The 22,046-nt window shown below is 46.9% G+C and overlaps 1 protein-coding gene across 5 annotated transcripts in view; it reads left to right on the top strand.

Annotated features, from left to right (window-relative positions):
• zmiz1a (zinc finger, MIZ-type containing 1a) overlaps positions 1-22,046 on the top strand; it is a 265,059-nt gene that overhangs the window by 36,480 nt on the left and 206,533 nt on the right. For all 5 annotated transcript variants that reach the window (XM_042299071.1, XM_042299067.1, XM_042299068.1 and 2 more), the window contains exon 2: positions 19,921-20,026. The gene's annotated coding sequence lies outside the window, so the exon portion shown is untranslated. The remainder of the gene's footprint in view (positions 1-19,920; positions 20,027-22,046) is intronic.

A 22,046-nucleotide genomic window follows, 5' to 3' on the forward strand; every position in this document is an offset into this window, starting at 1 on the left:
GCAGTTTTTGAAATAGTTTGAGAGTTTGAGTCTTTGGCTGCAGCAGTTTTTCTCTGACATATTTTCTTGTTATTTGAGAAAATTGTTCATTTTTAAAGCTTGTTGATGCTGATCCAGCCTGAGTCATCTGAATTCGCCAGTCCTGCTCTCTTCTCTCTTCTTCTCTTCCTCTCTCTTTTTCTCTTTCTCTCTCTCTGTCTCGCTCTCCTGCCCTTTTCCCCTGCCATCCACCAGGTAGGAATCTCTTGCAGTGAATTCAGAGACACACGGTAGAGTAGAGTATTCACAACACAGATGTTGACCTCAGGTAAACTCAATGGCTGCTTCTCAAGACCAGTGGTTCTCAAAGTGTCTTGGATCATGCCTTGGCTCATGTCTTGGATCATGCATGCCCAATCACATTTTGCTCTGCCCAAAATAGTCAACTTCTTCTCCTGGCAATGCCCACTTCCACTGCATCCTCTGCTGGACGGCAGGTTAGTTAGTATTGCTGAAGAAGAGATCACAGACAGTGTTGGTCTGTCAGACTGTCACTGTATACAGATACTGTCACTGTTTGATGAAATGGACATGTGGCATCATTTCTACAGAGACACTGAACATTAAGGATCAGATATGGATAACTCATATTTTCACTCAAATCCGCCCTTTTGACTTTTCTTTTTCAATGCACGATTTATTTGAATGTTTAAGTCATGTACTCCATAGATCTCCAGTCATGATGGGTCCCTGAGTGGCTGGATGTCGTGGTGGTGGTGGAGTAGTTTCATATCGGGTTGTGTGTGCGTGTCGGTGAAGCATTGGCTCTGTGGCGCGAGGGGAGATTCCTTGAGCTGAGCTGAAAAGCCTTCAGGGCCTCCATGTCCCTATAATGCTTATGTCAGTCAGACAGACAGTCAGAGGAGGGGAGGGGTGGAGATTCTCTCCTTCCACATCACAGATCTGATCTGTGTGTGGTCGGGGGAATCAGCATCTCTATAGACTGGCGTTTTCCCCCTTAAGTGCCCCAGGGCTGCCAGAGGCAAACACAAGACCTCTCCTGATGTTTGAAGAGGTCTTAGATGTTTCTGTATTATAGACTCTTACTCGCTGTTGTTACGTTTATAAATGGACAGATGCTGTTGTAGAACTGGCTTCAGAACAATAAAGGTAAAATAAAAAAGAACAAGTTGATGCTTCTGTCCAGTCCCCAGGCTATGACATCATTAGTATGAGTCCTCAAGCAGAGCCAACTGTTAGGATCACCCTGTGACATCATCAGTATGAGTCACCCACCAGAGCCACACAGAGCAGAGTGCTGTATGTCTGTCATCACACAACACACAGACTGTACACAGTATGACAGCTCTGTGAGTGTGTGTGTGTGTGTTCACCGTGAGGTCGGTGCAGCTGTAGGTCTCCAGAAGAGTTGTAAGGACTTGCCAATATTTTCATATTCTCTCTGCAGGCATTTCCGCACACTAACAATGGCCGCCCCCCAAGTGATGAAACTGAGAGGAAACCGCTTTTGTGAACAGCCACAACGGTTTTGGTGTGTGCACTTCTGACCTGAGATGACACACGCACACAGACAGACAGACAGACAGACGGACAGAGCCAGCATCAATGAGTAGTGACAGCAAGAAATATATAATGTAGACTGGCAGAAAGGAGAGGAAACCCCTCTGCTTTAAATGAATAATGATTTGAGGTTGTTAGGGGCAATACAACACTGAATGATCCTGTAGCTTTTCAAAGGAGATAATCTGTTCTCAGTCCCCCCCCATTACACTACACACTGAACAGGATACATTTTTGTGTGTATGCCTGCCCGCCCGCCTTAATGAGAGCTCAGAGGTAGCGGAGGTGGTAATAGCCTCGCGTAATGACAGCAGGGGAGTAGATTCCACCACACCACTCCCTCTGTGTAAATAATGAACCAATAGGATGTACAGAATGAGGAGAAGAAAGGAAAAGAGGATGACAGAAGACGTGCGCTCGCTTGTTTACGCCAGTTCTCCGCCCGTCCCCCGCACTCTTTGTATTCAGGTTGAGATTTTGAGGAGTCATCAGACAAAGTTATTGAAAAGGTCCAGCACCTGCCTGGGTAGGATAGGAGGATAAGGAAGGATAGGATAGGAGGATAAGGAAGGAAGGGTAGGATAGGAGGATAAGGAAGGAAGGATAGGATAGGAGGATAAAGAAGGGTAGGATAGGAGGATAAGGAAGGATAGGATAGGAGGATAAAGAAGGGTAGGATAGGAGGATAAGGAAGGAAGGAAGGATAGGAGGATAAGGAAGGGTAGGATAGGAGGATAAGGAAGGGTAGGATAGGATAAGGAAGGATAGGATAGGAGGAGAAGGAAGGATAGGATATGTAGGATAGGAGGATAAGGAAGGGTAGGATAGGAGGATAAGGAAGGATATGGAAAGGAAGGATTGGATAGGAGGATAAGGAAGTGATAGGATAGGAGGATAAGGAAGGATAGGATAGGAGGATAAGGAAGGAAGGATAGGATAGGAGGATAAAGGAAGGATAGGATAGGAGGATAAAGAAGGGTAGGATAGGAGCATAAGGAAGGATAGGATAGGAGGATAAGGAAGGAAGGATAGGATAGGAGAATAAAGAAGGGTAGAATAGGAGCATAAGGAAAGATAGGATAGGAGGATAAGGAAGGAAGGATGGGAGGATAAAGAAGGGTAGGATAGGAGGATAAGGAAGGATAGGATAGGAGGATAAGGAAGGAAGGATAGGAGGATAAGGAAGGATAGGATAGGAGGATAAAGAAGGGTAGGATAGGAGGATAAGGAAGGAAGGGTAGGATAGGAGGATAAGGAAGGAAGGATAGGATAGGAGGATAAAGAAGGGTAGGATAGGAGGATAAGGAAGGATAGGATAGGAGCATAAGGAAGGATATGATAGGAGGATAAGGAAGGAAGGATAGGATAGGAGGATAAAGAAGGGTAGGATAGGAGCATAAGGAAGGATAGGATAGGAGGATAAGGAAGGAAGGATAGGATAGGAGGATAAAGAAGGGTAGGATAGGAGGATAAGGAAGGATAGGATAGGAGGATAAGGAAGGAAGGATAGGAGGATAAGGAAGGAAGGATAGGAGGATAAGGAAGGAAGGATAGGATAGGAGGATAAGGAAGGATAGGATAGGAGGATAAGGAAGGATAGGATAGGAGCATAAGGAAGGATAGGATAGGAGCATAGGGAAGGATAGGATAGGAGGATAAGGAAGGATATGATATGTAGGATAGGAGGATAAGGAAGGGTAGGATAGGAGGATAAGGAAGGATATGGAAAGGAAGGATTGGATAGGAGGATAAAGAAGTGTAGGATAGGAGGATAAGGACGGAAGGATAGGATAGGAGGATAAGGACGGAAGGATAGGATAGGAGGATAAAGAAGGGTAGGATAGGAGCATACGGAAGGATAGGATAGGAGCATAAGGAAGGATAGGATAGGAGGATAAGGAAGGATATGATATGTAGGATAGGAGGATAAGGAAGGGTAGGATAGGAGGATAAGGAAGGATATGGAAAGGAAGGATTGGATAGGAGGATAAAGAAGGGTAGGATAGGAGGATAAGGAAGGAAGGATAGGAGGATAAGGAAGGAAGGATAGGAGGATAAGGAAGGGTAGGATAGGAGGATAAGGAAGGAAGGATAGGAGCATAAGGAAGGATAGGATAGGAGGATAAGGAAGGAAGGATAGGATAGGAGGATAAAGAAGGGTAGGATAGGAGCATAAGGAAAGATAGGATAGGAGGATAAGGAAGGAAGGATAGGATAGGAGGATAAGGAAGGAAGGATAGGAGGATAAGGAAGGAAGGATAGGATAGGATGATAAAGAAGGGTAGGATAGGAGGATAAGGAAGGATAGGATAGGAGGATAAGGAAGGAAGGATAGGATAGGATGATAAAGAAGGGTAGGATAGGAGGATAAGGAAGGATAGGATAGGAGGATAAGGAAGGAAGGATAGGATATGTAGGATAGGAGGGTAAGGAAGGATAGGATAGTAGGATAAGGAAGGAAGGATAGGATAGGAGGATAAAGAAGGGTAGGATAGGAGGATAAGGAAGGAAGGATAGGATAGGAGGATAAAGAAGGGTAGGATAGGAGCATAAGGAAGGATAGGATAGGAGGATAAGGAAGGAAGGATAGGATATGTAGGATAGGAGGATAAGGAAGGGTAGGATAGGAGGATAAGGAAGGATATGGAAAGGAAGGATTGGATAGGAGGATAAAGAAGGGTAGGATAGGAGGATAAGGAAGGAAGGGTAGGATAGGAGGATAAGGAAGGAAGGGTAGGATAGGAGGATAAGGAAGGGTAGGATAGGAGGATAAGGAAGGATTGGATAGGTAGGGTAAGGAAGGATAAGGAGAGGTAGGATAGGAGGATAAGGAAGGGTAGGATAGGAGGATAAGGAAGGATATGGAAAGGAAGGATTGGATAGGAGGATAAAGAAGTGTAGGATAGGAGGATAAGGAACGAAGGATAGGATAAGGAGAGGTAGGATAGGAGGATAAGGAAGGAATCAACAGTAACACACTCATCAGTAATCCTCAGGCTCGGCTGCGCGCACACACATGTACACACAAAACAGGCTGATCTTATCAGTGGCAGCCATAGGGTTGCTGTAATAACCCTGCTGAGGGTGGAGGGTTTGTGTGTTAGTGCTGCGTGTGTTAGTGCTGCGTGTGTTAGTGCTGCGTGTGTTAGTGCTGCGTGTGTTAGTGCTGCGTGTGTTAGTGCTGCGTGTGTTAGTGCTACGTGTGTTAGTTGTGCGTGTGTTTGTGTGCGTGTTTGTGCGCATGCTTGTGTTTGTGCGCGTGTTTGTGCGCGTGTGCACAAAGTAGTGGTGCTGGAGGTGCTGCAGCACCCCCCTGATAAATTGAAATAATTTAGCCAAAATTAGGCTTTTTTTTTTTTAAGTATTCAAAATGATATTAGTCATGTCTGAACATCATTGAAAATACTACATGAGAGAGCATAATTTAGCGACAGGCTCAATAGCTTCTAAAAAAATAGCTGTGGGTAAAGTTTTATGACTTAGGGCAGCAAGTGCAACACGTATAGAACATCTTTTAGAGTTGTGGCCATAAACATATTATCCATAGAAAGGGTTTTGAACAAATTTAAAAATGCAATCATGAGAAAAATGCCTACTGCTGAGAAGAGAAGACTGATCTGTCTGTAGAAAAAAAGAAAAAAAAAACTCAAAAGTTTCTTATCTTGAGATAGGGTATTGGCATGAGAACATTGGCCATCACCGGTGAGTAACCTAGGCTTAACCTTCATCATTGGGTGAGTCAGTGCCACTGGAAAATGTATTTAGTAGCCTACTGCATCCTATAATATACAGTATATCAGTGGAGGTCAGTGCCGTTTAAGATGGAGGACGATTATTTGCATCTAGCTGATCTTGGGTGTAATCATCAGTTCAACAGTTGCAAACGAGTTTCTTTTGGACAAATTCAGGTATGTTTATCCCTGTTTGCTTCCGTTTAAGAAAAGTTTTTCAATAGAATCGGCGGACTGAATACACCGCTGATCATAGGCAAACACAATCACTTTCATAGCAGCCACATACAAACAGCATGATCACGTAATTCCTTCTCGAATCTACGCGCGCTCCTCCTCTCACGTTTTCCCTCCGCTTGTGGACTTCAGTGTACAACAAATCAGCAGTCTGTGACCAGGCGCAAAACCTTTCCACGTCATATCATAACCACTGTTTACATATAGTATTAGCTAACATCATAGTCAACATGGCTACTAAAATGAACGCGTTAGTAAACCTGCTACAGTTATGCAGTTCAGTCAGCAAGCAGATTAGCAGGTACTCTGACGGACTCCAGTGGTAATAAAATCATAAAACCAAAAGCTTACATTGACTTGGAAGAGTTCCAGTGTTGGATAGCCATAGCCAACTAGCTGGCATAGCATCCCTCTCTGTTTGAGCCGGGAGTTTTGAGTAGGCAAAACTAGCTTGCTGCATTTGCTAGCTAAGTGAAAAAAAATACTGTGAAATATAGCTAGCTCTCTCTCTCTTGCTTCTCCTTCATTTGTAAATAAATTAATTTGTTCAAACTGTTCTACTATTGTCTCTTTTTGAGTCAACTACTCACCACATTTTATGCACTGCAGTGCTTGCTAGCTGTAGCTTATGCTTTCAGTACTAGATTCATTCTCTGATCCTTTGATTGTGTGGACAACATGTCAGTTCATTCTGCAAGAGCTCTGATAGGTAGGAGGACGTCCTTCAGAAGTTGTCATAATTACTATGTAAGTCTATGGAGGGGGGTGAGAACCATGAGCCTCCAACGTTTTGTACTGAAGTCAATGTACCCAGAGGAGGACGGAAACTAGCTATCCTCCGGTTACACCATTGTGTAACAGAGTGCTGTTGAAGCTACTGTAGACTTTCACTGCAAAACAATGTTTTAGTCAATTATTTGGTGATGTAAATATATATAGTATAGTTTTATCTATACTGAATTAAACGCAATGTGTAAAGTGAGCTGAAGTAAAAGATCCCAGAAGTGTTCCAGACACACAGAATGCTTATGTTTCTCAAATTTTGTGCACACATTTGTTTACATCCGTCTTAGTGAGCATTTCTCCTTTGCCAAGATAATGCATCCACCTGACAGGTGTGGCATATCAAGAAGCTGATTAAACAGCATGTTCATTACACAGGTGCACTTTATGCTGGAAACAATAAAAGGCCACTCTAAAATGTGCAGTTTTGTCACACAACACAATGCAATGCCACAGATGTCTGAAGTTTTGATGGAGCGTGCAATAGGCATGCAAGAATGTCCACCAGAGCTGTTGCCAGAGAATTGAATGTTCATTACTCTACCATAAGCCGCCTCCAATGTCGTTTTAGAGAATTTGGCAGTACGTCCAACCGGCTTCACAACCGCAGGCCACGTGTAACCATGCCAGCCGAGGACCTCCGCATCCGCCTTCTTTATCTGCAGGATCGTCTGACAGATGATGAAACACAGGAGTATTTGAACTAAAGCTCTTTTATGGGGAGACACTCATTCTAATTGGCTGGGCCTGGCTCCCCAGTGGGTGGGCCTATGCCCTCCAAGGCCCACACATGGCTGTGCCCCTGCCCAATCATGTGAAATCCATACATTAGGGCCTAATGAATTTATTTCAATCGACTTGATTTCCTTATATGAACAGTGACTCAGTAAAATTGTTGAAATTGTTGCATGTTGCATTTATATTTTTGTTCGGTATAAAAAGTGACTTTTTGTTGAACTATTTTTATGAAATGCACTAAGGAGAATGGTCCTCCCCTTCCTTCCTCCACTGCAGTATATACAGTATATATATATATATATATGAATTAATATAATATACAATGGGTGGTTTGGTATTCCCATTGTTAGATCCTATGCTGCCCATGATATCCTAGACCAGGGCTCTCCAACTCTGTTCCTGGAGAGCCCTGGTCCCCAGTTGCAACTAACCTGATTCAGCTCATCAACCAGCTAATTATTAGAATCAGGTGAGCTAAATGATTGTTGGAGTGAAAACCTGCAGGACAGTAACTCTCCAGGAACAAGGTTGGAGAGCCCTGTACTAGACAACATACACATGGCCAGTACGTTCATAAAAAGTGCCATTGTTTGCGTCGTTACCTAGCACGTGTCGTCATTGGCCCGGGCTATTGTTTGCGTCGTTACCTAGCACGTGTCGTCATTGGCCCGGGCTATTGTTTGCGTCGTTACCTAGCACGTGTCATCATTGGCCCGGGCTATTGTTTGCGTCGTTACCTAGCACGTGTCGTCATTGGCCCGGGCTATTGTTTGCGTCGTTACCTAGCACGTGTCGTCATTGGCCCGGCTATTGTTTGCGTCGTTACCTAGCACGTGTCGGCCATTGGCCCGGGCTATTGTTTGTTTGCGTCGTTACCTAGCACGTGTCGTCATTGGCCCGGGCTATTGTTTGCATCGTTACCTAGCACGTGTCGTCATTGGCCCGGGCTATTGTTTGCGTTCATGTCCAGGTTGTTTTTATTGCTCTGTTTGTCACTGTCAGAGTAGCCATTCATTTTGGTCATTTGTGTGGTATTAAAAAAAAGAAAAGAAAATCATTATTTTTCCCTGACTCTGCTAAAATGTATTCCCCATACAACATGTGGAAATCCTGAAAACGCCTCTGCTCAGATGACTTTTTTTGTTGTTGTCCCTCTCTCCATTTATTTTCTGTGTGTGGGTGTGAGTCATCACCGTTATGTGTGTCCACTATTACCTCTCAGTTCACATGAATCTCCATCTGTATATCTAATCACACGGCCAGGCTAAGGTGGGTGGGGGGGGCACGTTATGTATGTACACCAGGGCCGGTAACTGTAGTGAAACTAGACGGGTGGGGCACAGTGTTTCACCACCGTGGTGATGCTTGACACAACGCACTGATCAGAGAGGGGGAGATGGAGACAGAGAGAGAGAATGGGATGAGAGAATGGGATGCAATGGGCTGTGATTTGGGTTCACAGTGCATTCGGAAAGTATTTAAATCTCTTTACTTTTTTTTTTGTTACGCTACAGGCTTATTATATAATGTATTAAATAGTTTTGTCCTCAATCTACACACCATAACGACAAAGCAAAAACTGGTTTTTAGAAATGTTTGTAAATGTACAAAATACAAATGTACAAAATAAATTAAATGGTAATATGGTAATATTAAACCTACAGACCCTTTACTCATTACTTTGTTGAGTCACCTTTGGCAGTGATTACAGCCTCAAGTCTTCTTGGGTATGACGCTACAATCTTGGCACACCTGTATTTGAGGAGTTTCTCCCATTCTTCTTTGCAGATCCTCTCAAGCTCTGTCAGGTTGGATGGGGAGCGTCGCTGCACAGCTATTTTCAGGTCAGATGTTAGATCGGGTTCAAGTCCGGGCTCTGGCTGGGCCACTCAAGAACATTGAGACTTGTCCCGAAGTCACTCCTGCGTGGTCTTGGCTGTGTGCTTAGGGTCGTTGTCCTGTTGGAAGGTGAACCTTCGCACCAGTCTAAGTACTTCACACCCATCATGCTGTGGGGATGTTTTTCAGTGGCAGGGACTGGGGGACTAGTCAGGTTTGAGGGAAAGATGAACGGAGCAAAGTACAGAGATCCTTGATGAAAACCTGCTCCAGAACGCAGGTTTTGGAGCAGGTTTTCATCAGGGATCTCTGTACTTAGGTTCAAAGGAAAGATGAACGGAGCTGACTAGTCGCACAGTCCGTGCCACTGAAAAACATCCCCACCGCATGATGCTGCCACCGCCATGCTTCACCGTAGGGATGGTGCCATGTTTCCTCCAGACCTGATGCTTGGCATTCAGGCCAAAGAGTTTCATTGGACCAGAGAATCTTGTTTCTTCAAGATGCTCAAATGTCCATAGATGACCAACAGGGTCAAATCATAATCAGTGTTTTATAGAGGTTGCAACAGGTCAGCACCTCAGGAGTAAATGTCAGTTTTCTTTTCATAGCTGAGAATTCATAGGTTGAGACAGCAGGTGCAGTACAGAGAGAAGGGGAGGGAAAGGGAGAGTGAGGGAGAGAGAGAAGGGGAGGGAAAGGGAGAGTGAGGGAGAGAGAGGGTCGAAACAGCGTGATATTAGCTACTGATTCCAGTTCTTGTCAAAACATTGCTATGACTCATTATGAATCAATGGAAAAACATACTTCACATTCACCTTCTGAAGACGCCACTGATGACATGAACTGTGTGTGTGTGTGGGTGGGTGGAATGGTATTTAGTTTTCCAGGTCACAAAGGGATGTTTATAATATAGAATGGTTTGTTTGAACAGTTCTGACCTCTGTCGCTCTGACGTGTGTGACCTTTCGAGACTATCTGCTGGTGAGGATGATTAGGAGGACTCTTTAGGGCCATTACGCCCTGTTATACACAATGTAAAAAATGGTTTATTAAATGTGATATTTTATTAGTTCATATTAATTGGACAAAATAGCTGTTAATGTATATTAGACAAGGGTTTGGTTTGATTTGAATTTATTGATTCTATGGGTATTGAATGATTTGATTGCTAATCGTTTCTAATAATTCCTTGAGCTTGAGGACAATTCTACCCCTACAGATTGAACATGACTATGTAGCCTAGATCAGTATAGATAAGGGGACAGGCAGTTTCAACACACTTATTCCACATTTGTGGTACAGCCTGAATTAAAGTTTGATAAAATAAAATGTCTCACCCTTATACATACACTACCCCATAATGAAAAAGTAAAAACATGTTTTTAGACCCCCCAAATTAAAAAAAAATGAAATACAGAAATATCTGATTTACATAAGTATTCACACACCTGAGTCCATACTTTGTAGGAGAACCCTTGGCAGCGATTAAAGCTGGGAGGCTTTCTGGGTAAGTTTCTTAGAGCTTTCCACACCTGGATTGTGTAACATTTGCCCAAATTCTTCAAGCTCTGTCAAATTGGTTGTTAATCATTGCTAGACAACCATTTTCAGGTCTTGCCATAGATTTTCAAGTAGATTTAAGTCAAAATGTAACTAGGCCTCTCAGGAACATTCACTGGCTTCTTGGTAAGCAACTCCAGTGTAGATTTGGCCTTGTATTTTAGGTTGTTGTCCTCCTGAAAGGTTAATTAATCTCCCAGTGTTTGGTGGAAAGCAGACTGAACCAGGTTTTTCTATAGCATTTTGCTTGTGCTTAGCTCCATTCTGTTTTCTTTTTTTATCCTGTTCCTCAACTATTACAAGCTATTACACTTAACATTTTGCAGCCACCACTATGCTCGAAAATATGGAGTGTGACACTCAGGAATGTGTTGTATTTGTTTTGCCCCAAACATAACACTTTATATTCAGGACAAAAAGTTAATTGTTTTGTCAATTAGTTTGCAGAATTACTTTAGTGCCTTGTTGCAAACAGGATGCATGTTTTGGAATATTTTTTATTTTGTACAGATTCCCTCTTTTCACTCTGTCAATTAGGTTACTATTATGTTGTAACTGCAATGTGGTTGATCCATCCTCAGTTGTAACAGTTTTAAAGGCACCATTGGCCTAATGGTGAAACCCTTGAGTGGTTTCCTTCCTCTCCAGCAACTGAGTTAGGAAGGACGTCTCTATTTTTGTAGTGACTTGGTGTATTGTACACCATCCAAATTGTAGTTAATAACTTTCTAATAACCATGCTCAAAGGGATGTTACATGCCTGCTTTTTAAAAACATTTTTATCTACCAATAGGTGCCCTTATTTGCAAGGCATTGAAAAGCCTCCCTGGTCTTTGTGGTTGAATATTTGTTTGAAATTCCCTACTCGACTGAGGGACCCTACAGATAATTTATATGTGGGGTACAGAAATGAGGTAGTCATTCAGAAGATCATGTTAAACACTATTATTGCACACAGAGTGAGTCCATGCAACTTCTTAAGCAAGGTTTACTCCTGAACTTATTTAGGCTTGCCATATGAAAAGGGTTGAATACTGATTGACATGACGGTGTATTATGTGTAGGTCAGTGATCCAAAATTGATCAAATATAACACAAGAAAATGTGGAAGGGGAGTAAATACTTTCTGAAGGTATTCATCCCCTTTGTTACGGCAAGCCTACATAATGTATATTCAGGAGTATAAATGTGCTTAAGAAGTCACATAATAAGTTGTATGGACTCACTCTGTGTGCAATTATAGTGTTAAACATAATTTTTGAATGACTACCTCATCTTTGTACCCCACACATACAATTATCTGTAATGTCCCTCAGTCAAGCAGTGCATATCAAACACAGATTTTACCACAAAGACCAGGGAGGTTTTCCAATGCCTCGCCCGTATCCAATGACGTAAGGCCGTCCCAAATCTCCAGCACATATCTCACCAAAACAATATTTGTGTTTTGGCCTGCCCTGCGAGCATCTGACCTGAACAGGAAGACAAAGAGGTCTTGAGGCTGTGTTGGGAAAGTAAGGTTGTGCCATATTCACAAAGCATCTGATACCAGGAGTGCTGATCTAGGATCAAGTCCCCCTGTCCATATGGATAAAAAAACACACAAAAAACAGACATTGAATAACCCTTTGAGCATGGTAAAGTTATTCATCACACTTTGGCTGGAGCAGGGCCTGATGAGCAGTTTAACTTCCTTGCTCAAGGGAACATTGGTGGTAGGTGGCACCTGAGATATTGATGACAGCAACCCTCCGGATGCCAGTTCACTCCTACCCGATCTTCTCCCTCGTCACCAGTGTGATTCGAACCTGCTCCTTTAACGTCGAGGCTACTGACGCCCGTCTGAATAAAGGATCTGGGAGAACACAAGTGTCTCTGGGAATGTCTGATGTCTTCCACATGTCAACAGCAAACTGAGCAGGAGGATGGTTGTTTCATGGTTGGCGTGATAATATGTATAACGACTTTCGATGACAAACTCTTCAGGTAGAAGATGCCTGTGCTGTGAGTAGTCAGTAGTAGCACGCGAACCCTTTAAATGATTCATGATATTGTACAAAATTACTGGTGTGAAGATGACTGCTCTTTGAAAATGATCTTGACTTTGTAATCCTACAAGATGTTATCGTGTGTTCCCTTTATACTCCAGACAAGACAGTGTAAGTGCTTGAAAATGAATTCAAAAATAAAATTCTAACCAGGGAATACCGTGATAATAGACACAACTACCTGGGGATGGTTGAAACTGCAAATGTATACATGGCACTCTCTAGATTTGTAGTTATAGTTACTGTGACAACCAACTGTATATGACCAGGATCTGTATTCATAAAGCGTCTCAGTGCTGATCTAGGATCAGTTTAGCCTCTTAGAGCATAATGAATGTGACTCACCACCTGGATTCGGTCCTCCAAATCCCTTAATGTTGACATTGAGGGAGGAAATAACAGCTAATGATATTGTGGGAGAGAGGGAGCGAGGAAACGAGAGGGAGCGAGGAAACGAGAGGGAGCGAGGAAACGAGAGGGAGCGAGGCGAGGAAACGAGAGGGAGCGAGGCAACGAGAGGGAGCGAGGCAACGAGAGGGAGCGAGGCAACGAGAGGGAGCGAGGCAACGAGAGGGAGCGAGGAAAGAGGGAGCGAGAAACGAGGGAGCGTGAGGAACGAGAGGGAGCGCGAGGGAGCGCGAGGAGCGAGGGAGAGAGGGAGCGCGAAGGGAGAGAGGGAGCGCGAAGGAGCGAGGGAACGAGAGGGAGCTAGGGAGAACGAGGGAACGAGAGGGAACGAGGGGGAGCGAGGGGGAACGAGGGGGAGCGCGAGGGAAAGAGGGGGAACGAGGGGGAACAAGGGGGAGCAAACGGGGGAACGAGGGGGAACGAGGGGAGGGAACGAGGGGAGAGGGAACGCGAGAGGGAACGCGAGGGAGCGAGGGAACGAGGGAACGAGGGAACGAGAGGGAGCGAGGGAACGAGGGAACGAGAGGGAGCGAGGGAACGAGAGGGAGCGAGGGAACGAGAGGGAGCGAGGGAACGAGGGGAGCGAGGGAACGAGAGGGAGCGAGGGAACGAGAGGGAGCGAGGGAACGAGAGGGAGCGAGGGAACGAGAGGGAGCTTGGCAACGAGAGGGAGCGAGGGGAACGAGGGGAACGAGGAGGGAAACGAGAGGGAACGAGGGAACGAGGGGGAGCGAGGCAACGAGGGGGAGCGAGGAGCAGAGGGAACGAGGGGAGCGAGAGAACGAGGCGAGGGGAACGAGGGGGAGCGAGGGGAAGGGGAGCGAGAGAGAGCGAGGGAACGAGGGGGAACGAGAGGGAACGAGAGGGAACGCTAGAGGCAGGGGGAGAGAGGGAGCGAGGGGAACGAGGGGGAATGAGAGGGAGGGAACGAGGGGGGAGCAGAGGGAACGAGAGGGAACGAGAGGGAACGAGGGAACGAGGGGGACGAGAGGGAGCGAGAGGGAACGAGAGGGAGCGCAAGGGAACGAGGGGGAACGAGGGAGCGGGAGGAGCGTGGGAGGGAGCACGAGCGAACGAGAGGGAGCGCACTAGAGGGAGCGTGAGCGAGGGAACGAGAGGGAATGCGAGCGAGGGAACGAGCGAGGGAACGAGAGGGAGCGCGAGCGAGGGAAGAGAGGGGGAGGGAACGAGGAAGCGATTGAACAATAATGAGCGAGGGAGGGGGGAAACGAGAGGGAGCAAGGGAATGAGATGGAGCAAACGGGGAGAGGAAGGGAGAGAGGGAGCGAGGGAGGGCACGAGAGGGAGGGGGAGCGAGAGGGCGAGCGAACGAGGGGCGAGGAACGGAGGGAACGCGAGCGAGGGAACGAGAGGGGGAGGGAACGAGGAAGCAATCGAACAAGAGGGAGCAAGGGAGGGGGAAACGAGAGGGCGCAAGGGAATGAGATGGAGCAAACGGGGAGGGAACGAGAGGGAGGGCGCGAGCGAGGGAGGGCACGAGAGAGGGAGAGGGGGAGGGAATGCGAGGGAGGGAATGAGAGATCGAGAGGGAACGAGAGGGAGCGAGGGAACAAGAGATAGCAAGCGAGGGAACGAGAGATAGCGAGCGAGGGAATGAGGGGGAGGGAACGAGAGAGCGAGCGAACAAGAGGGAGGGGGGAAATGAGAGGGAGCAAAATGGTGGAGGGAGCAAGGGAGGGAGGGAGGGAATGAGATGGAAAACGGGGGAGGGAACGCGAGAGGGAGCGAGGGAGGGCACGAGAGAGGAGGGGGAGCGAGCAAGCGAGGGAGAGGGAGGGAGGAGCGAGGGAACGAGGGGGAACGAGAGGGAAGAGGGAGCAAGGGAGGGGGAACGAGAGGGGAATGAGATGGAGCAAACGGGGGAGGGAACGAGAGGGAGCGAGGGGGAGGGCACGAGAGGGAGCGCGAGAGGGAGGAAATGAGGGGGAACGAGAGGGAGCGCGAGCGAGGAACGAGAGGAGCGCGAGCGAGAGGAACGAGAGGGAGCGCGAGCGAGGGAACGAGAGGGAGCGCGAGCGAGGGAACGAGAGGGAGCGCGAGCGAGGGAACGAGAGGGAGCGCGAGCGAGGAACGAGAGGGAGCGCGAGCGAGGAACGAGAGGGAGCGCGAGCGAGGGAACGAGAGGGAGCGCGAGCGAGGAACGAGAGGGAGCGCGAGCGAGCGAGGGAACGAGAGGGAGGGAGCGCGAGCGAGGGAACGAGAGGAGCGCGAGAGGAACGAGAGGGAGCGCGAGCGAGGAACGAGCGAGGGAAGAGAGGAGCGCGAGCGAGGGAACGAGAGGGAGCGAGCGAGGGAACGAGAGGGAGGAGCGAGGGAAACGAGAGGGAGCGCGAGGGGAACGAGAGGGAGCGCGAGCGAGGGAACGAGAGGGAGCGCGAGGGAGGAACGAGAGGAGCGCGAGCGAGGAACGAGAGGGAGCGCGAGGGGGGGAACGAGAGGGAGCGAGGGAACGGGAGAGAGGAGCGGGGGAACGAGGGGGAGCGCGAGGGGAGGGGGAACGAGAGGAGCGAACGGGAGGGGGAACGAGAGAGCGAGCGAACGGGAGGGGGAACGAGAGAGGAGCGAACGGGAGGGGGAACGAGAGAGCGAGCGAACGAGGGGGAACGAGAGGGAGCGCGAGGGAGGGGGGGAACGAGAGAGCGAGCGAACGAGAGGGAGCGGGGGAACGAGAGGGAGCGAGGGAACGAGATGGAGCAAACAGTGGAGGGAGGGAACGAGAGAGGGAGCGAACGCGGGAGGGAGGGAGCGAGCGAGGGAGGGCATGAGAGAGGTAGCTAGGAGCAAGCAAGCGACGGAGAGTGCGAGCAAGGGAGAGTACGAGGGAGAGGGGGAGCGAACGACGGAGCGAGGGAGGGCACGAGAGAGCGGGAGCGAGGGAACAAGAGAGAGTGGGAGCAAGGGGGAACGAGAGAGAGCGGGAACGAGTGAGAACTAGAGCGGGGGGAGTGAGCGAGAAGGAGGGAGGGAGTGAGAGGTAGCGAGGGAATGAGAGCGAGGGGGAACAAGCGAGCGAGGGGGAACGAGAGGGAGAGAGCGAGGGAGCGAGAGAGAGCAAGGGAATGCGGGAATGGGAGAGCGAGAGCGAGAGAGGGACCGCGAGGGAGGGAATGAGTGCGAGGGAGAGTGGGAGCGAGGGAGAGTGGGAGCGAGGGATCGAGGGAGAGTGGGAGCGAGGGAGAGGGCGAGCGAGGGAGAGTGCGAGCGAGGGAGAGTGCGAGCGAGGGAGAGTGCGAGCGAGGGAGAGTGCGAGCGAGGGATCAAGGGAGAGTGCGAGCGAGGGAGAGTGCGAGCGAGGGAGGTAGGGAATGAGGGAGAGAGCGAGCGAGGGAGGGGACGAGGGACAGAGTGAAGGAGGAAGGGAATGAGGGACAAAGCGAATGAGTGAGAGAGCAAACAAGAGGGAACGAGAAAGCAAGAGGGAGTGTGTGAAATAAACAGAGGGAGAGAGAGAGAAATAAACAGAGAGGGATAGTCAAAGGTTCAACACTTGAGTTGTTTGTTGTGGGTAATGGTATTCCTGTTGCTAATTTCCTTCAGATAAGCATCACACTATCAGACGGCTCCTCGTAAAGTGTTTTATCTCCACCACAGGAAAATGCTTTCTTTCTCTCTCCCTCGCTATGAATTGATTTCAGAGGGAGGCCTTGCTATACCGAATCAAACACATACACACACGCACGCGCTATCTTGGTTTAAATTGTCACTCAGTTTTCTATTTGCATAGAGATGATTACTTCTCTGAGCCATAGCTATCTGTCTCTCTACCTTTGTATGGGGTATTGGAAGGGATGAAGGGCAGAATTATTTGCCTGTCTTCTCTCTTACTGTTGTTTGCACTGGTGTTGGAGGGGACCATTGATTTTCATTCTTTCCCCTCCTTCTTTCTTTCCCTCTCACTCTCTCTCTCTCTCTGGTGTAACAGTTGATGAGTGGTGTTCAGGCGCCCAGGGACAACCCTGCTTGTTTTAAGGAGATGAGCTGTTCGGCTTTATAGCCCTACTGGCTCCCCAGACAACTCTGATGATAAGGAGGTGTGTGTGTGTGTGTGTGTGTGTGTGTGTGTGTGTGTGTGTGTGTGTGTGTGTGTGTGTGTGTGTGTGTGTGTGTGTGTGTGTGTGTGTGTGTGTGTGTGTGTGTGTGTGTGTGCGTGTGTGCGCGCGCGTGCATGTGTGCGTGGTTGTATGTGTGAGTGCTTGTGTGTATTAAGAGGAGTTAGTAGAAGCCTCTTCAGTCCAGGATTCCCCACAGTAGGCCTAAGGTAAAGGTTATGGTTTTAAGAGCTTTGAACAGAAAAGCTTTGGCTTTGTCATCACAGCCTACAGGATCACTGTAAAGACTCAGAACATTTGTTTACATATGTAACAATTAACATTTTACATGGATATATAGGGGTGGATGAGGTACCAGTAGATATATACCGAACAAAAATATATTAACGCAACATGCAACAATTTCAAAGATTTTACTGAGTTACAGTTCATATAAGTAAATCAGTCCAATTAAATAAATTCATTAGGCCCTAATTTATGGATTTTGCATCACTGGGAATACAGATATGCATCTGTTGGTCACAGATACCTTAAAAGGGTAGCAGCGTGGATCAGAAAACCAGTCAATATCCGGCGTGACCACCATTTGACTCATGCAGCGCTACACATCTCCTTCACCTAGAGTTGATCATGCTGTTGATTGTGGCCTGTGAAATGTTGTCTTACTCCTCTTCAATCGCTGTGTGAAGTTGATGGATATTGTCTGGCACTGGAAAGGGCTGTCTTAAAAGTCGATCCAGGGCATCCCAAACATGTTCAGTGGGGAACATGTCTGGTGAGGAAGCAGGCCATGGAAGAACTGTGACATGTTCAGTGGGGAACATGTCTGGTGAATATGCAGGCCATGGAAGAACTGTGACATGTTCAGTGGGGAACATGTCCGGTGAGGAAGCAGGCCATGGAAGAACTGTGACATGTTCAGTGGGGAACATGTCTGGTGAGGAAGCAGGCCATGGAAGAACTGTGACATGTTCAGTGGGGAACATGTCCGGTGAGGAAGCAGGCCATGGAAGAACTGTGACATGTTCAGTGGGGAACATGTCTGGTGAGGAAGCAGGCCATGGAAGAACTGTGACATGTTCAGCCCACACACACACACAGCTTAGAGTTACACTGCTGAAAGTCACATGTACAGTACAAACTTGACTCGCGTTTAACGTGATTATTTTCTCTGAGTCATTTTTCACTCTTTGGATGAAAAGGACAGGGAGGAAAGAGGGACATTTGCAAAAGACTGAAGTTACCCAGTGAGCAAAATTGTTTGAAATAAGTATTGTCAATTTAATTTCAATGTCATTTCAACCAAAATACATATTTTCAGTGTCTTTTCAACCATAATATCTATTTTTAATGTTCTTGTGCTTTGAGGGTGACTTCTTACTATTGGTGTGGTTTAAATATAATCCATCTCAGGATTATTTACATTTTGGCAGTGTTTTCTCTAAATCCTTATATACTGTGCCTTCGGAAAGTGTTCAGACCCCTTGCCTTTTTCCACATTTTGTTATGTTACAGCCTTATTCTAAAATGTTTTCAATAGTTTTCCCCCCTCATCAATCTATACACAATACCCTATAATGACAAAGCAAAAACAGGTTTTTATACATATTTGGGGAGTTTCTGCCATTATTCTCTGCAGACCCTCTCAAGCTCTGTCAGGTTGGATGGGGAGCGTTGCTGCACAGCTATTTTCAGGTCTCTCCAGAGATGTTTGATTGGGTTCAAGCCCGGGCGGGCTCTGGCTGTGCCACTCAAGGACATCAAGAGACTTGTCCTTAAGCCACTCCTGCGTCCTCTTGGCTGTGTTCTTTGGGTCATTGTCCTGTTGGAATGTGACTCTAGAGCTCTGAGTGACCATCCGGTTCTTGGTCACCTCCCTGACCAAGGCCCTTCTCCCCCGTTTGCTCAGTTTGGCCGGGCGGCCAGCTCCAGTCTTGGTGGTTCCAAACTTCTTCCATTTAAGAATGATGGAGGCCACTGTGTTCTTGGGGACCTTCAATGCTGCAGAAATGTTTTGCTATCCTTCCCCAGATCTGTATCTCGGAGCTCTACCGACAATTCCTTCCACCGCATGGCTCGGTTTTTGCTCTGGCATTGTCAACTGTGGGACCTTATATAGACAGGTCTGTGCCTTTCCAGATCGTGTCAAATCAATTGAATTTACCACAGGTAAAGGTCCCCATTTACCACAATCAAGTTGTAGGAACATCTCAAGGATGATCAATGGAAACAGGATGCACTTGAGCTCAATTTCGAGTTTCATAGCAATTGTTCTGAATACTTATGTAAATAAGGTATTTCAGTTTTTTACATTTTTTTTTATCCATTTGCAAACATTTCTTAAACCCCGTTTTTGATTTGTAATTATGGGGTACTATGTGTAGTTGGCCGAGGATGTTTATTTATTTATTCAATTGTAGAACAAGGCTTTAACGTTACAAAATGTGTTAAAAGTCTAGGGGTCTGAATACTTTCCGAAGGCACTGTAAACTGTAGCAGTGTGCTTTCCAAGTGGTAGTAATATTCTCCTAGCGGTGTGTCTTCCATCTAGATTTCCAGTGGATCTCAATTACAGCTGATACATACAGAATGTTCTCATCCATTATCCTCTTTTGCCTTCCTTACTAATTGCTCTCCATCCATTTCCAATATGCACAAATACCATTCTCTCTCTCTCTCATCTTAGCACATTTCTGCAGAATACACTTATAACAGAAGCGGTTCTTTGGACTATACTTATGTGATGAGTAAACTTGAAGACTTGTGTGAGCATCCAGAGCTAATACCTGAGGCTTTAGCTCAGTGGGCTAACATCTGTCTTGAAGTACACATGAGACCCGGTTTCACACACGCATTTTGCCTTCACAGTGGAACAAATCTGTCTAAAGATGTATTTCTTTGCAGAAATCTAACATCTTTCTCTTCTCTCCCTATCTCTCTCAGGTCCGGTGAAGACCAGTGAGGAAGGATCCTGAAGGATATACATGGGATGGGTGGGGGTGAGGGGGGCTTGTGACATCACTCCCAGCCCAGGTCAGAGTTCACACAGGTAGGCAGACGACTGCTCTTATCCTCTCCCTATCAGTGGGGTCATTAGTCCTGGGCTTTTTTTGTTTTTGGCCCAACTCTGAGCCCTTTGAAAAGTCCTCAACTGGCAGCTTCATTAAATAGTACCCACAAAACACCAGTCTCAACGTCAACAGTGAAGAGGCGACTCCGGGATGCTGGCTTGAGGCATCTGTTTCTCAAACTAGACTCTCTAATGTATTTGTCCTCTTGCTCAGTTGTGCACTTGGGCCTTCCAGTCTTTCTATTCTGTAATCAAACCCAGATATGCTGACACTCCAGATTCTCAACTAGTCTTAAAGGCCAGTTGTATTGCTTCTTTAATTAGCACAACAGTTTTTAGCTGGGTTCCCAGTGGGTCAGAATTCCCAGTGGGTCAGAAGTTTACATACACTCAAATAGTATTTGGTAGCATTGCCGTTAAATGGTTTAACTTGGGTCAAACGCTTCTGGTAGCCTTACACAAGCTTCCCACAATGTTGGGTGAATTTTGGCCCATTCCTCCTGACAGAGCTGGTGTAACTGAGGCAGGTTTGTAGGCCTCCTTGCTCGCACACGCTTTTTCAGTTCTGCCCACAAATTGTCTACAGGATTGAGGTCAGGGCTTTGTGATGGCCACTCCAATATCTTGACTTTGTTGTCCTTAAGCCATTTTGCCACAACTTTGGTAACTTTGCTTGGGGTCATTGTCCATTTGGAAGACCCATTTGTGACCACGCTTGAACTTCCTGACTGATGTCTGAGATGTTGCTTCAATATATCCACATAATTTTTGTTCCTCATTATGCCATCTATTTTGTGAAGTGCACCAGTCCCTCCTGCAGCAAAACACCCCCACAACATGATGCTGCCACCCCCGTGCTTCACGGTTGGGACGGTATTCTTCGACTTGCAAGCCACCCCCTTTTCCCTCCAAACATAACGATGGTCATTATGACCAAACAGTTCTATTTCTGTTTCGTCAGACCAGAGGACATTTCTCCAGTGGCTTCTTTCATGCTGAGTGGCCTTTCAGGTTATGTCGGTATAAGACTCGTTTTACTGTGGATATAGATACTTTTGTACCTGTTTCCTCCAGCATCTTCACAAGGTGCTTTGCTGTTGTTCTGGGATTGATTTGGACTTTTCGCACCAAAGTACGTTCATCTCTAGGAGACGGCTGTGTGGTCCCATGGTGTTTATACTCGCATACTATTGTTTATACAGATGAACGTGGTACCTTCAGGCGTTTGGAAATTGCTCCAGACTTGGGGAGGTCTCTTGGCTGATTTATTTTGGCTGATTTATTTTTATTTTCCCATGATGTTACGCAAAGAGGCACTGAGTTTGAAGGTAGGCCTTGAAATACATCCACAGGTACAACTCCAATTGACTCAAATGATGTCATTTAGCCTGTCAGAAGCTTCTAAAGCCATGACATAATTTTCTGGAATTTTCCAAGCTGTTTAACCTCTGGGATATTCGGGACGGTAGCGTCCCACCTCAACAACAGCCAGTGAAAGTGCAGGGCGCCAAATAAAAAACAAATAGAAATCCCATAATTAAAATTCCTCAAACATACAAGTATTTTTTACATTTTATTTATTTATTTATTTATTTTTGACCCCTTTTCTCCCCAATTTCGTGGTATCCAATTGTTTAGTAGCAACTATCTTGTCTCATCGCTACAACTCCCGTACGGGCTCGGGAGTGACGAAGGTTGAAAGTCATGCGTCCTCCGATACACAACCCAACCAAGCCGCACTGCTTCTTAACACAGCGCGCATCCAACCCGGAAGCCAGCCGCACCAATGTGTGGGAGGAAACACCGTGCACCTAGCAACCTTGGTTAGCATGCACTGCGCCCGGCCTGCCACAGGAGTCGCTGGTGTGCGATGAGACAAGGATATCCCTACCGGCCAAACCCTCCCTAACCCGGACGACGCTAGGCCAATTGTGCGTCGCCCCACGGACCTCCCGGGCGCTGCCGGTTACGACAGAGCCTGGGGACAAACCCAGAGTCT

This window comes from Oncorhynchus tshawytscha, linkage group LG16 (assembly GCF_018296145.1).
Source record: "Oncorhynchus tshawytscha isolate Ot180627B linkage group LG16, Otsh_v2.0, whole genome shotgun sequence".
In the NCBI taxonomy this organism is placed as follows: Eukaryota; Metazoa; Chordata; class Actinopteri; order Salmoniformes; family Salmonidae; genus Oncorhynchus; species Oncorhynchus tshawytscha.